The 13,354-nt window shown below is 43.8% G+C and overlaps 1 protein-coding gene and 1 long non-coding RNA gene across 2 annotated transcripts in view; one reads left to right on the top strand and one right to left on the bottom strand.

The window, feature by feature from the left end:
• LOC309494917 (pregnancy zone protein-like) overlaps nt 1-13,354 on the top strand; it is a 44,364-nt gene that overhangs the window by 9,945 nt on the left and 21,065 nt on the right.
• LOC309503025 lies at nt 49-2,937 on the bottom strand. The gene is made up of 5 exons (XR_014207468.1): nt 1,852-2,937; nt 938-1,135; nt 751-800; nt 261-309; nt 49-156 (listed from the first exon to the last, which is right to left on the bottom strand). It is a non-coding gene; the product is annotated as an uncharacterized lncRNA (long non-coding RNA).

The following is a 13,354-nucleotide window of genomic DNA, read 5'->3' on the forward strand; positions in this document are numbered from 1 at the left end:
GGTCAAAATGACCGCCTTGGGAGTTCTAGTGTTAATGAATTGGACTTAAATGTAACACTTAGTTAAGCGCAACGTATTACATACCTCCAGAGTTTTCACCCATATGCTGCCAGGGTAAATTTGCTGCCGGGGGTGTAAAGCTTAGTACTTGATGAGCTGGGGGAGCAAACATAACAGCTTTCATTTCAATGCAGAGTATTGCATATTCAGTAATGAAACAATAATTGAACTGTGCAAAGCTAATGGAATGTACAACACACCTCAACACCTTTCATCCAGAAACTGCTGCAGCGAATCCCATCAAGTGTCCTAGTGAAAAACAGATTATGATTAAAGGATTCATCATCTTAAAGTCAGCATGAAATCAAATTTTACAATTTGTATTTTTATATGTAATATTGTAGTGTTTATGTAAATGATTCATCTGTGCACTTCATTTTTTATTCATGTACCCTTATAATATTTAATCAAATACGTTACCCTTCCCTCCCCCCTCAAAACGACTTCTCTTCCGGTCATGTGCAATGGCGTGAGGGCGTAGCAACTCCCCTCAAACCATTAGTCTGCTATGAGCAGAGATGGAGAGGAGGAGCGCTAGAGTAAAACCCTGCTCCTCTATTCAATATTCCCTTTCACTTGGAAATACGTCACAACACTGGAGAAAAGTCGTTTGTAACTTCCAGTTCATGCCAACTTTAAATAGAAGCAATAGTTTCCAAGACAAAAAACTTCACAAATAACATCACTTACTTGTACTCAAACTCTTGGCGGATTCTGGATTACTGGGGAGAAACCTGGTTCTAAGAAAGAGGAAACAGAAATTTGATGATAATAATAATAATAATGAATGAAAGATTCCGCTATCCACAATAAACAGACAAATAAATTACACAGATGAAATAAAGGAAAATCAAATGTACAAGTCAGACCCATTTACCTGCTCCCTTCATGAACTTAAAATGATGTTTCTCCCAGGTGCTGTGTGGAGGTGTGCAGCGGATGGCTAAATTGTTCCTTTGTCTTTTTTGCAGAGGTTAAACGGGGCAAATGGCACATGCCCTTCGCTGAGCCACTCTTGCGGAACAACTGCAAATGGCAGATCCTCCTTGTTGATAAACTGAACAATGTGAAGCATCTAAAATAGAAGAAACATTAGCATAAAGTATACTTTTTGACATTAAACATTAAAATGCTCACACCTTCGAAAAAGCAGTAATTTTCACAAGTGGATCAACAGAAAACCATGTTCAGACAAACAAAATCATATAAAAAACCTATATACATCGTTATTTTTGTAAGAAAACACCAAAAGTTAAACTAGTCTTTCTAGATGTAAAGTTTGGCTACCTACTGTAGCTAGATACATTTAACATGTAACGTTAGAACATGCTTGAACTCAGTGTGTAAAAAAGGTGAAACAGCATGTGGTAGCGAACACTAATCTAGACTAGCAGCATAATTATGTTTAGTTAGAAAACAACACAAGTTATACTGATCAGTCTTTCTTGTCGTGAAGATTTTGCTAACGTTACCATTCCCACCGTAGTTCAGGAACTGTAACGTTAGTTAATTCGACTGACCAATACTATCTTAAACCACATGTACTCACACTTGTATAAACATACATAACAGTTAAACATACTTAGAAGAAGAAAAAAACTCAACGCCAGGAAGAAACTAAGTAACGTTAGCCTAGCTATGGCAGAAGCATGGCGGAAACTTTGCAAACAAGGCTAACTTACTTTAGCTTGACTAGTTAGGCAAGAACAGATTTTAAGAAGAAGAACTAAAAACAATGTCAAAAATGAACATATATATATTGCGTTAAACAAAAAGGAAAAATGTACTTACTTAAAAGATCGTATATTTCCTCTCTCCAAATACTGAAACCGTGTGACGACGAGACGAGTAAATCTGCTTCAGTTTTTTAGGTGCTGCCCCTCTCGACCGGTGGAGGTACTTCTCTGTTTGTGCTTTAACACTTTCTTAAACATTTGTACAGGTCGCAAAACTCGCAATTGCAAACTGCAAAGTAATTCCTTATACATGTAAAAGGTAAAATAAATTAAAAATTGAGCTTGTAAAACAATGAAAGACATAACCACAATTTCCTGGAGTGACAGAGAGACAAAATATTTATAAATATTTCACTTTATCCTTCAGGTCAAAACAGGGATTTTCATGTTTCTCATAGACATTACCATGGTTGCAAATTAATAAAAAATATATAAAGCAAACCCAAGATTTTGGCCAAGTTGCAGATGTCTTTCACTGTTCACTGATTTCAAGCATTGGTGAAAAATCTAACTTCATCCATTTATTCTGCTAAATTGTTCATACCATGAATGAAATATTTATTTTAAAAACTAATCAGAATCAGAAAGATATTTATTGCCAAGTAAGTTTTACAAAAGGAATTCTTTTTGGTCTATTGGTGCATCTCAAATTGTGCATAAATCAAAGAAATGTAAAGAATTGTCACCTTAAGTGAATAAAATAATTCTATATATTTTACATATTATCGCTTCAGAGTTTCAAAGTAATTTAAATGTAATTTCCTAAACCTTATCATGGAATCAGAGTCAAATCTGTTATAACCCCTAATGGCTTTGGAGCAACAACAAAAATGTATATAATTCACATAATAATTATAATCGCTTTAAATGTGAAAAGTAGTTAAGATGCTGTCAGTTTCACTCATGGCTGGTCGATTTCAAAGCGGCTTGCCGCCAGCCGGCCGCGGTTCATTTAGACGGCGGCAACCGCCAGAGAGAATGAAGTCGGCGGCCCGGCGGCTGTTCGCCGGCGGCATCTCGCAAGAAATGGGAGTGACGTATTCGGCGGCAAACGCTTCATCGCCGCCAGCGGGACGCACCTATAGCCGACAGCTTGGGGCCGGCGGCAAAAAGAAGCCGTGCCGATATTTTTTGCTATCTGGGTGTGTGGCTTTTGTTGTTTGATAAATACTTTTGATTAGTTTATATATTTATTTTGGTTTAAGTGTCTATAAAGAAGATTTTCCTTTTTTTGTGTTTTCATCGATTGATGGTTTGTTTATTTTTCTGTCTTGATAAATACTTTTGATTAGTTTATATATTCTTTGGATTAAGTATTTATAAAGAAGATTTTCCTTTTGTGTTTTCATTGATTTACGGTTTATTGATTTTTTTCTGTCTTTAATTGAATGTTCTTCTTTTAGTGCTGAGTGCCGGAAGTGGTGGTATCAGTGTCCTCGGTGGTGGTGTCTCCTCCTGTGTGCTGTGTTTTCCCTCTTTTGGTGTGTTTTGAGTTTGGTTATTTTATTGTGTGTATATGTGTGATCAGGGAATCCTTTACCCCTGAGATCCCACAACTTTGACCCGGTTTCCTCCACTGGTAAGGCCTCAGCACTCCCATTTTCTTTATTTTTTATTATCTATTATTTCTTGTGAATGATACTTTATATTTGATTTTAATGGTACAAATAAAATTATTGTTTTACTGGAACTACGTCTCTGGCTTCGTGCATGAATCGAACCTGTGTGCTTTCTGGAAATATTATGTTTACTTGAGTCATCAAACTAGTCTAATTCTATTTCCCAGGGCGAAACTCCCCGGGTGGCGTAGTCGGTGTCTTCATTAAAATTGAAGACCTTGAATAGGTAGAAAAGTCGCACTCGCCACAATATGTTTCCTCAGAGCAAAACCATTTTTTTTGTTGTTGCATATTTTACGTAACCTCGGTTCTCTCTAGAAGAGGGAACGAGTACTGCGTAAGATATCTTACGCTAGGGGAAAATCCTTTTTCCGCGAGATATTGAAGCCAAAAATGCAAAACGCGTTGCGGCAGCATGCAGTCATAGGCGAGGCAGCTCGAGCGCCTATTTGGCTGCTCTGCGGCAACTGCAGCAGCCTATCGAGCGAGGCCTGGCGTGACGCCAGACCCAATGAGGGTGCTTCGCGCCCGCTGTGTCACGTCCCGCCAAAACGGGTGTGGTCTAGGCCTATAAATACCGCTCGCAGGCAGCTATTATCTGGTTTTTCATCATAGAAGCAACCAGAGCGTGCGCATGCACGGCAAGATACGCAGTACTCGTTCCCTCTTCTAGAGAGAACCGAGGTTACGTTAGTAACCGAGTACGTTCTCTTACGAGAGGTCTCTCGTACTGCGTAAGTTATCTTACGCTAGGGAACCCAATGCAAAACGCTGTGCATGCTGAGATCTGACACCAAAGACCCAAGGGCGAAAGCTTGGGGTTCATATAGTGCACAATCACCCAGGGAACTCACAGGGAGTCCGGGAAGATGGAGTGGCGAAGCCGCACTCTTCCACATATGGCAGCGTCGCTTAGACGCGAATTTCATCATACAGACAGGGCGGGGTACGGCCTGAACTGATGGGGAAATGTGGGTCTTACACAGTTTGCCCAGGCACATCTTGTGCTACTGCTTTTCACTGTCGATCATCGAGCTGTGCTCAGTAGACGCAGCATTCTGAGCTGATAGCATCAGATCAGATAATACTGGTTAACTAGACCGACAGCAGCCTGGCCTGCAGGGCGGGAACCTCTAGGTTGTAAAACCTTATAAATGTAGACGGGGAGGCCCAGCCCGCCGCCGTACAAATATCTTGCAAGGCAATCCCACTCGACCAGGCCCACGAAGAGGCCATGCCTCTCGTGGAGTGCGCTCGGACACCCAACGGGCACTGCATGCCCTTGGAGGCGTATGCCAGCGCTATAGCATCAACTATCCATCTGGATAGGCTCTGTTTCGACGCGGCAAGTCCCTTAGAACGCCAGCTAAACGAAACAAAGAGCTGCTCTGTCTGTCTGAAAACAGACGAGCGAGACACATAAGCTCGTAATGCCCTGACTGGGCAAAGGAGGCCCGCGTCTCTTTCCTCATCAGGGACCGGTAGGGCTGACAGGGAGATAACCTGCGCCCTAAACGGTGTGTTGAGGGATTTCGGAACATAACCGTGCTTAGGTTTGAGTATAACTTTTGAGTCATTAGGCCCAAATTCCATGCACGTCGCGCTCACAGAGAGCTATGTGCTTCACTGAAGCGAGAGCCAGCAGAAACACAGTCTTGAAAGACAGATGTTTCAGATCAATCGACTGTAAAGGCTCGAATGGTCCTCCTTTCATGGCTTCCAGTACCGTAGAAAGGTCCCATACGGGGACTGAGGGAGGTCTGGGAGGATTCAGTCTCTTAGCCCCTCTAAGGAAGCGGATGACTAAATCGTTCCTTCCTATTGACTGACCAAGCGTTGTTCTTGAGAACGCTGCTATAGCCGCCACATAAACTTTGAGCGTGGAAGGGGTCCTGCCCTTATCCAACAGCTCTTGTAGGAAGGAAAGCACCTCCGTCACTCCACAGTCTGTGGGTGACACGCCACGGGCTGTGCACCAGCCCGAAAACACTGACCATTTCGAGGAGTAGAGCCGTCTCGTAGACGGAGCTCTAGCCTGCGTGATCGTGTTTAATACTCCCTTAGGGAGTTCAACATGTACCCGTTGATGGCCCAGACATGAAGGGACCACAATTCCGGGTGAGGATGCCAGATCGAGCCGTGGGCCTGAGAGAGGAGGTCTCTCCTCACTGGCACTGGCCACGGGGCAGTGCTCGCTAACTGCATCACAACTGGGAACCAAGGTTGGTTTTCCCAGAACGGTGCAACAAGCAATACTGAGCATCCTTCTTCCCTGATCCGCTCTATCACCTGAGGCAGGAGAGAGACGGGGGGAAAAGCATAGAGCGGGCGGCGGGGCCATACATGAGCCAGCGCGTCCCTGCTCTTGGAGAAAAATTCCGGACAGTGAGCGTTTTCTTGACCTGCCGGAACATTGTTCCTGGACAGTCTGTCTGGTCCTATATTCAGGATCCCAGGCACGTGCGCTGCTCTGAGCGAGCGCAGGTTGCGCTGAGCCCATACCAAGGAGGCGTTCTGCTAGCCTGTACAGGTTCCTGGACCTGAGGCCGCCCTGGCGATTTATGTAGGACACCACAGACACGTTGTCCGAGCGGACCAGGACGTGGCGTCCTTTTATTTGGGGACAAAAACGCGTCAGCGCGTTGACTACTGCCAGCATTTCGAGGCAGTTTATGTGCAGGAGCCTCTCCCGTTCCGACCACTGGCCGAAGAACGGTCTGCCCTCGAGCAGCGCTCCCCATCCCGAGGTGGACGCGTCCGTGGACACCACTTTCACCCTCGAGGAAGTCCCCAGGCTTACACCTGACTGGTACCAGTCGTTTGCTCTCCAAGGTTTCAGAGCTGTGACGCACTTCTGATTGACCTTGAGGCGAATCAAACCGGATGCCCACGCTTGGCGTGGGACTCGCGCTTTCAGCCAAAACTGCAGCGGGCGCATGCGGAGCAGGCCCAGCTGGAGTACTGATGATGCTGCGGCCATGACACCCAGCATCTTCTGAAATCTCTTGAGCGGGACAGACGCGCCGCAGCGGAACGAGTGAATGTCGACCGCGCGCTGTGGCATTAGTCGCGCTATCATGGACAGCGAGTCCAACTCTGTGCCCAGGAAAGATATCTGCTGACTGGGTGACAGAGAGCTCTTCGCCCAATTGACACTGAGACCCAAATTCTCGAGGTGATCGAGTAAAACGGTCGTGTGTTCTATGAGCACTGAGCGCGATTGCGCTAGAATCAGCCAATCGTCCAAATAGTTCAGTACTCGCACGCCTCTCATTCTGAGGGGTGCGAGCGCCGCATCCATGCACTTCGTAAATGTACGGGGTGCCATGGATAAGCCGAACGGCAGGACTGTGTACTGATATGCCTGGCCCTCGAAGGCGAATCTCAAATATTGCCTGTGACGTGACGCTATCTGTATTTGAAAATACGCGTCTTTCAGATCTATTGACACAAACCAATCTCCTTGGCGAACCTGCGCGAGGATTTGTCTGATCGTGAGCATCCTGAACCGTCGTTTCACAAGCACTCTGTTCAGTTGCCTTAGATCTAGTATGGGTCTGAGACCCCCGTCTTTTTTCGGTACCAGGAAGTATCTGCTGTATAGCCCTCCTTCGCTCTGAACATGAGAGAGAGGCTCTATGGCCCCTTTGTTCAATAGTTTCACCACTTCGGCTCGAAGTAAATGTGCTACTTCTGTTTTACCGTGGTCTCGACGCGCGCCGTATAGAGGCGAGGGCGTCGGCGAAACTGCAGCGAATAGCCTCTTTTTATAATGTTTAGCACCCACTTCGAAACCCCAGGCAGCTTTGCCCATGCATCTGCATGAATAGCTAGGGGTTGAATACGAAGCGTGCTCCGTTCGCTCAGCGATCGAGAGGCTTCGGTGTGCTGTAACACAAGCGTCGCGCTCGTGACATTTGAGGCAGGGGCGCGCTGATAACAGCGGGCAGATTACCCGCGCTCGACTCTTCTGCGGCGGTCAACCGAGAGGGGGAGGGCTGGGCGAGTCCCGTGGGAACTGTCATGCCTGTGCGTGGATGTGGGCGCGGGATAGCGGGCACATTTACCACACCGAAAGCATTGATCGCTTGAGTGAAGCGAATGCACGTTGGTTTCGTTTTTACAGAAAACGTGAGACATGCATAACGTAGTGTTTGTGGGCACTGGGCAGTGGGCACATTTACCACGTTTGATGCGCAATCGATCTGAGTCGATTTATGTGCGCGAGCCCTGTGTGACGGGCTGTGCTTGTGTGTAGAGATGGGCACTGGGCAGTGGGCATTCTTTCTACACATAAAACACCATCGGCCGTGGCCGGGACACCAGAAAATTCACACTTATGGGATTTATCTGGGTAGCCGTAAAAGCGGCGTTTGTGTGCAGGCAAGCGTGCTGCGTCGCCGACTTGTTTACTGCAGAATACACTGGAACAGTCACATTTACTGGAACTGAACGAGCGAGAAGTTGCCATAGAAACAGAGAGCGTCAACATGCTGGCGTTTATTGCAGGCCTGCGTGCATTACAACAGGCTCGTTCACTGCAATATTGACATTTCCAGTCGCCTGAATTTCAGAGGGGAATGAGAAATGTATAGGAGATGGAGGTCGGTCCGTCCGCAGCGGGACCAGAAAACTCTTTTCTCCTTACGCCAGTGACGCACGGAACACCATAGAAACGGTGTTTGGGTGCAGGCGAGCGGGTTGTACAACGTGCTCGTTGGCTGCAAAATACACATCTGCAGTCGCCTTTTCAGGGAACTGACAGAGCGAGCATTGACGGCATAATTTTATCTGCCGGTAGACCCGGGATCGAACGCGGGTCTCTCGCGCGCAAAAACCTGAGAGTCTGCCACTGCTTTAATAATTCTATGTCCAGCATCACCGATACAACCATCCACATAGTCACCGGACGTGTCAGTGACCTCAGTGGCTGCTGCAGCTGTAATGGGTCCACCAGATCCGGAGCTCGTGAGGAAACCTAGGTTGTGATAACCCATGCAGCTCTGTACAAAATGTATTCAGCCAGTCTGTGCTTTTTTGCAGGCATTCATGCGTAGCAGTTGATGATCCTGTTGTTGTTGTGTATGCGTCAACAGGTCCAAGAGGAGAGAATGGTGAGGGAACGGTTTCTTGAGACATGATGCGTGAATGGAGTGGGATTGTCAGGGGCAGGTATTTAATGGTTGTAGAATGTAGGCGGAGCTACATGAACACCACGCCTACTATATACACACCATTCAGGGTGGAATAATTTCACTCTGACGTTGTTGTACCTTTCATATGCATCACACCATTTAAAAAGTTTATCTATTTTAGCAAAAATATCTTCCAACACAGGTAAATCCTTCCATTGAAACATGAATTTTAAATCATAGTATTTTTGATGGTTAGCCTCAGAAATAGGCCATGCGCGTTCGGGTGCATCCTTTCCAAAATCACTGCAAAGGATGTAAACGTAATCCTCTGGGTTTTTGTTAAAGTGGTCCTTAAGCAGTCTGTATCTTGTCCCCATTGTTAATCCAGACCACTCTGCAATGAAAAGTGGATCATCTCCCCTGTCTTTCAGTCTCTCCAAACTCTGGTATAAAACAGAACCCAATCCCTTTCTGTGAACACTAGATCAGGGTCCTCTGTTGTATTCGATGTAAATCTCTCATCATTATCCATATTGATCAATCTGACTTCACGATTGTTTTTGTCAAAATCGTACGTGCACACACGGCCACAGAGAGATGAAAAACATATTTCACGCTCTCACACGGCTCATGGAGAAACCTGGATAAAGACGGTCCGTGTTTTTTTCTCGGAGCTAAAGTTAGATCCTCCACAGCTTCATCAATGCTTCTGTAACGGGCGTGCTTTGTCTTTAACAGTTTTATGTTAGATTGGATGCACGTCCATTAACCCTTGTATGTTCTGCGTTGTGTTCCTGTTGTAATGAGTGAAGAAAGGACCCGGACCACGACCAACTGCTGGTTGCTCTTTTAATGAAGGCAGAATGGTGGATTTGTCTGTACAAATCAACAAAAATATACATAAGGCTCTGTTACATTACATGCAGTCTCCTCCACACAGCACAAATAAATGAGGACACAAGGCCTGCGACCTCTTAAAGTGACAGTACAGATATTAACACCATGGTCTGAATACAACATTCAGGCATAAATATTGGCAATAAAACACATCTTAAACATATAGAAAACAATGTTCATCAGGATTTGGTGACATTTCAGCCTTAAAAATAAAGATATAATTACAACCCGGTTACACTTCTCTCAGCAGTTTTGGGTGCTACCATAGCCATTGTAGCTGTATAGTTATCAAGCGGCAACATTCTAATCTGAAAAATGAAGCCTACCCGGAAGTGCGAAAAACTGCAATACATCGAAAATCCGCTAGGGGCAGGTCCCAAAAGGGAGCAAATGTCCATAGACCCCCATGTTAAAATGTCCGATTTCACAGCATAAATTCATGTTTTTACAGGTTGGTCCCATGGATTTTATTGTATTTTTCGATAGTTTCCGAGTGCCTGACAACTGTGAGGGGGGTGAATTTTTTTCTAACTCGTTAGTTTAGATCGTATTTAGATATAAAATGTATGACAAATAAGGGCGTGGTTAACTTTGATTGACAGCTTGATTGACAGCTGATAACGAGCATAGGCTGCGCCGAGGAGAATGACAACATAAGAAGCGCCATTTTTTTTATATACAGTTGAAATATAATACTACTGTTTTTGTATCATGAAATGTAGTTTTAAGAGTTTTTCAGGCGAGAATGTAGTTGTTTAAAGCTCAAATCTGTGGTTAATTTATAAAGATTTATGAAAATTGTATCCAGTTGAGATCCAGACGATCACCGGGCGCTCTGCGCTCATGTACCCCGCCTGGAACAGCCTTCCCTCGGCTAGTCGTTCTGACATTTGCCGCTGACTCTGACGTCTCTGTAGTGGTTAAACATGAGATATAATTCGTCTTGTGTATATCTAACGGGCGATTTTTGGTCTCGTGAATCTATAATTTGTTCCCTGGCCAATCGTTTTGGCTTAGGGCTAAGTGAAGTTTCATAACTTTATAAGCTATTTAACTTTACCGTTGTATGGTTAGACTAGAGCGCTGACTTTGTATGTTTGACTGAATTGTTTGCTTTATTTGTATTGCTTCTTGTACCTTTCACTTATACTTTTATAATGGCTAATATTGATAAAACTGAAATTTAACAAAAAGAGACTGGGTTGAGTTTTGTCATTTTAAATTTTAATACAACGAAGATGATCTGTAATGTTGTTTACTAGAACATCTGTTGTTTAGTACAAATGCACATATTGCCTGGACCATATTAAAATGTTTAATATTTTTATATTATATTTAAACGAAAAGAGGCAGGGTTGTGTTTTATATTTCGTTTTGTTATAAATAGGCTAACGTTATGCAGTGAATATAATCAATAACGTTACGCGTTGCCTGAACCACGTTTGTGTGGCTATAATGTTTAAGATTTCTTTTAATTAAAACGAAAAGAGGCAGTGTGGTGTTTTATAACATATTTTCGTTTTATTGTTGCCTAAAATATACATACAGAGATAACCGGAGTAGCAGAGCGAGCTGAGTGACGCAGAATAACCGGACTTGCGTCCCCGGGAGTCATTCTCCTGAGTTGGACTTGGCAATTAAATCCGAACTTTGCGTACTCGCTATCGAGAAACGCCTAATGTCGGCGCTTGGCTTCTTGTGACAAACACGCCGGGAAGCAAGAACAAGATCTGCTGTATGTCATCCATTGTTGTTTATGTTGCTTTCTTCATGCGAAAATGACATCGTTCCAGTCTCACACAAAGCCCGCCCTTTTACCCATATATGGATTGGCCAGAAGGTGGGCGGGGTTAGGATTTCCCGAGATTTTCCAAGATGGCGCCGCCCATACCCCCCATAAACGGCTTCAAACCCGTTCTTCAGAAAGTCTATGGGTGACGTCACAGACAGAAATGGGCGGTGCTACAACAGAAACCGAAAATTCTCGGGCCAGCAGCATGTGTCCAAATTTCAAAATACCGAACTTGTCCTCTAAACTGAGGCGCGTGTGGATGCATTTCGTGGAGCTGCTCGAGGAGTTTGTTTACCTAAAACTCCCCTCATCAGCTGGTGTGGGGCATGTTAGGGGCAGGGCCAGTGTGGGACTCTGAGCGTACTTCCAGGAATTAATTTCTAGACAGACCTCGGGAGCATGTGGTCACATTTTGCATTTTGGAAATCAAAGTTTTTGGAGTTAAAACTATGAGCTGGATAACAGTTTTGTCCTTTCAACAATGGAAACATTTTAAAACGTAAGACTATTTTTAATACTGTGATTTTTTTAACATAATGTTTTTTTTGTGTGTTTGAACACTTCTTTTGAAAAATACTGTTTAATCTTTTTTCATTGACTTTTTAACATTTTACAAATACTGTGTGAAGGTAAAAGACTTTCTCTTAACTTGTTTTAAAATTTTCTGTAAATCAAGCGTAGCGTTAGTTCTGGCAGGTCACGTTAGTCAAGCTCGCATCAGCTGACTATCAGCTGATCCACATCTACCTATAGGAATACGACGCCTATCACCATATACATATATAAGCTCCATCAGTATTATCAGCAACTATCGCGTTTCTCAGGAGCGAATTAAGTGGCGAAATTCGGCAGGCAAACAACATCATCTCACAAGGAATCGTGCAAACGGGAATTTAGCAAGAGGAATTCTTTCCCCACAAGGATTTCACCTCAGATTCATCTTAAACTTGAACACGAGATTTGCAGCATTGATCATAAGTTGCCTGATTTGGAAGTTGCCTGCTCGCATCGCTGCATTATTGACACAGGACTCGACGTGATTCATTCTCCATTCATTTCTGAAAGTCTTCACAAAGCTAAGCTAAGTCCTTTTTTGCTCATTGCTAAAATCTAGCAGGGTTTTGGCAACATGCTTGTTGCTAATGCTATACGTGTGGCTTGGGCTAATCTAACTTAGTCGTTTTCATTAAAATGCTCTTGCTAGGCTTATGCGATCATATTGGCTATGTGCGTTACTATGTGTTGTCATTGGCAACTGATCGCGTTGCACAGGCTGTGCTTTTAGCACTATGCAGCACAGATTTTAGCAGCTGCTTGATATGAATTAACAATTCATGGTGCAAACGGAAATATTCTGCTGTGGCACAGCTTTAAAAAAGACAGTAAACAGTCACAATTCAGTTGAGTCACTTCGGACACGCTTGGTCTATCTAGTTCTGGTAACACGTCGTTCTTAAAGCTACAGTGTATTGTATACCGTGCTTGCATTTGAATGCATTCTTATATTTTTTATTGTTAAGAGCTTGCATTTTTATAGGCTGACATTCAACATGGTTCTATATTTAAGCTGTGTATATTAAGTAAAAAATAAAAATAAAAATAAAGTTATTGAAACACTGCTTGTTCTAAGGCTAGGCCTATCTAGTGGCTATTTGAAAACTGCTTGCATTAAAAGCTGTTAGTTGCTATTGGGAACATGGTTGTTGAACTTTTAAGGTTATTTAGCCCAGTCTTATTTGGAACATGGCGTGTTTTAGGCTTATATCTGGTGTCATTGTGTCACATGCTGTGCTAAGCTTATCAGGTATCAGCAATATGCTGTCTTTTCAGCAACACTGCTATAGCGCATACTGTCCTCAGCGCATGCTGTAGTGCTCAAGCGTTGTTTTATGCTTGTCTGGTTGTATTGGAAAATGCTTGTTCTTTATTCTATTTGATTATTGCAACGTGCTGCTTTAAAGTTACCACATGCTTGTGGCTAAAGCTATCTAGATATCAGTAACATACTTGGTACACAGTACATTCACCGCAGGGGTCTGGTATTCAACACTAACAACACCATAGTTTGATGGTCCTGTAAAGGAGTGTGTAATCAAGGGAGTCGTCATCTTCACC

This window comes from Leuciscus leuciscus (assembly GCF_965113295.1).
Source record: "Leuciscus leuciscus genome assembly, chromosome: 1".
Taxonomy (NCBI): domain Eukaryota; kingdom Metazoa; phylum Chordata; class Actinopteri; order Cypriniformes; family Leuciscidae; genus Leuciscus; species Leuciscus leuciscus.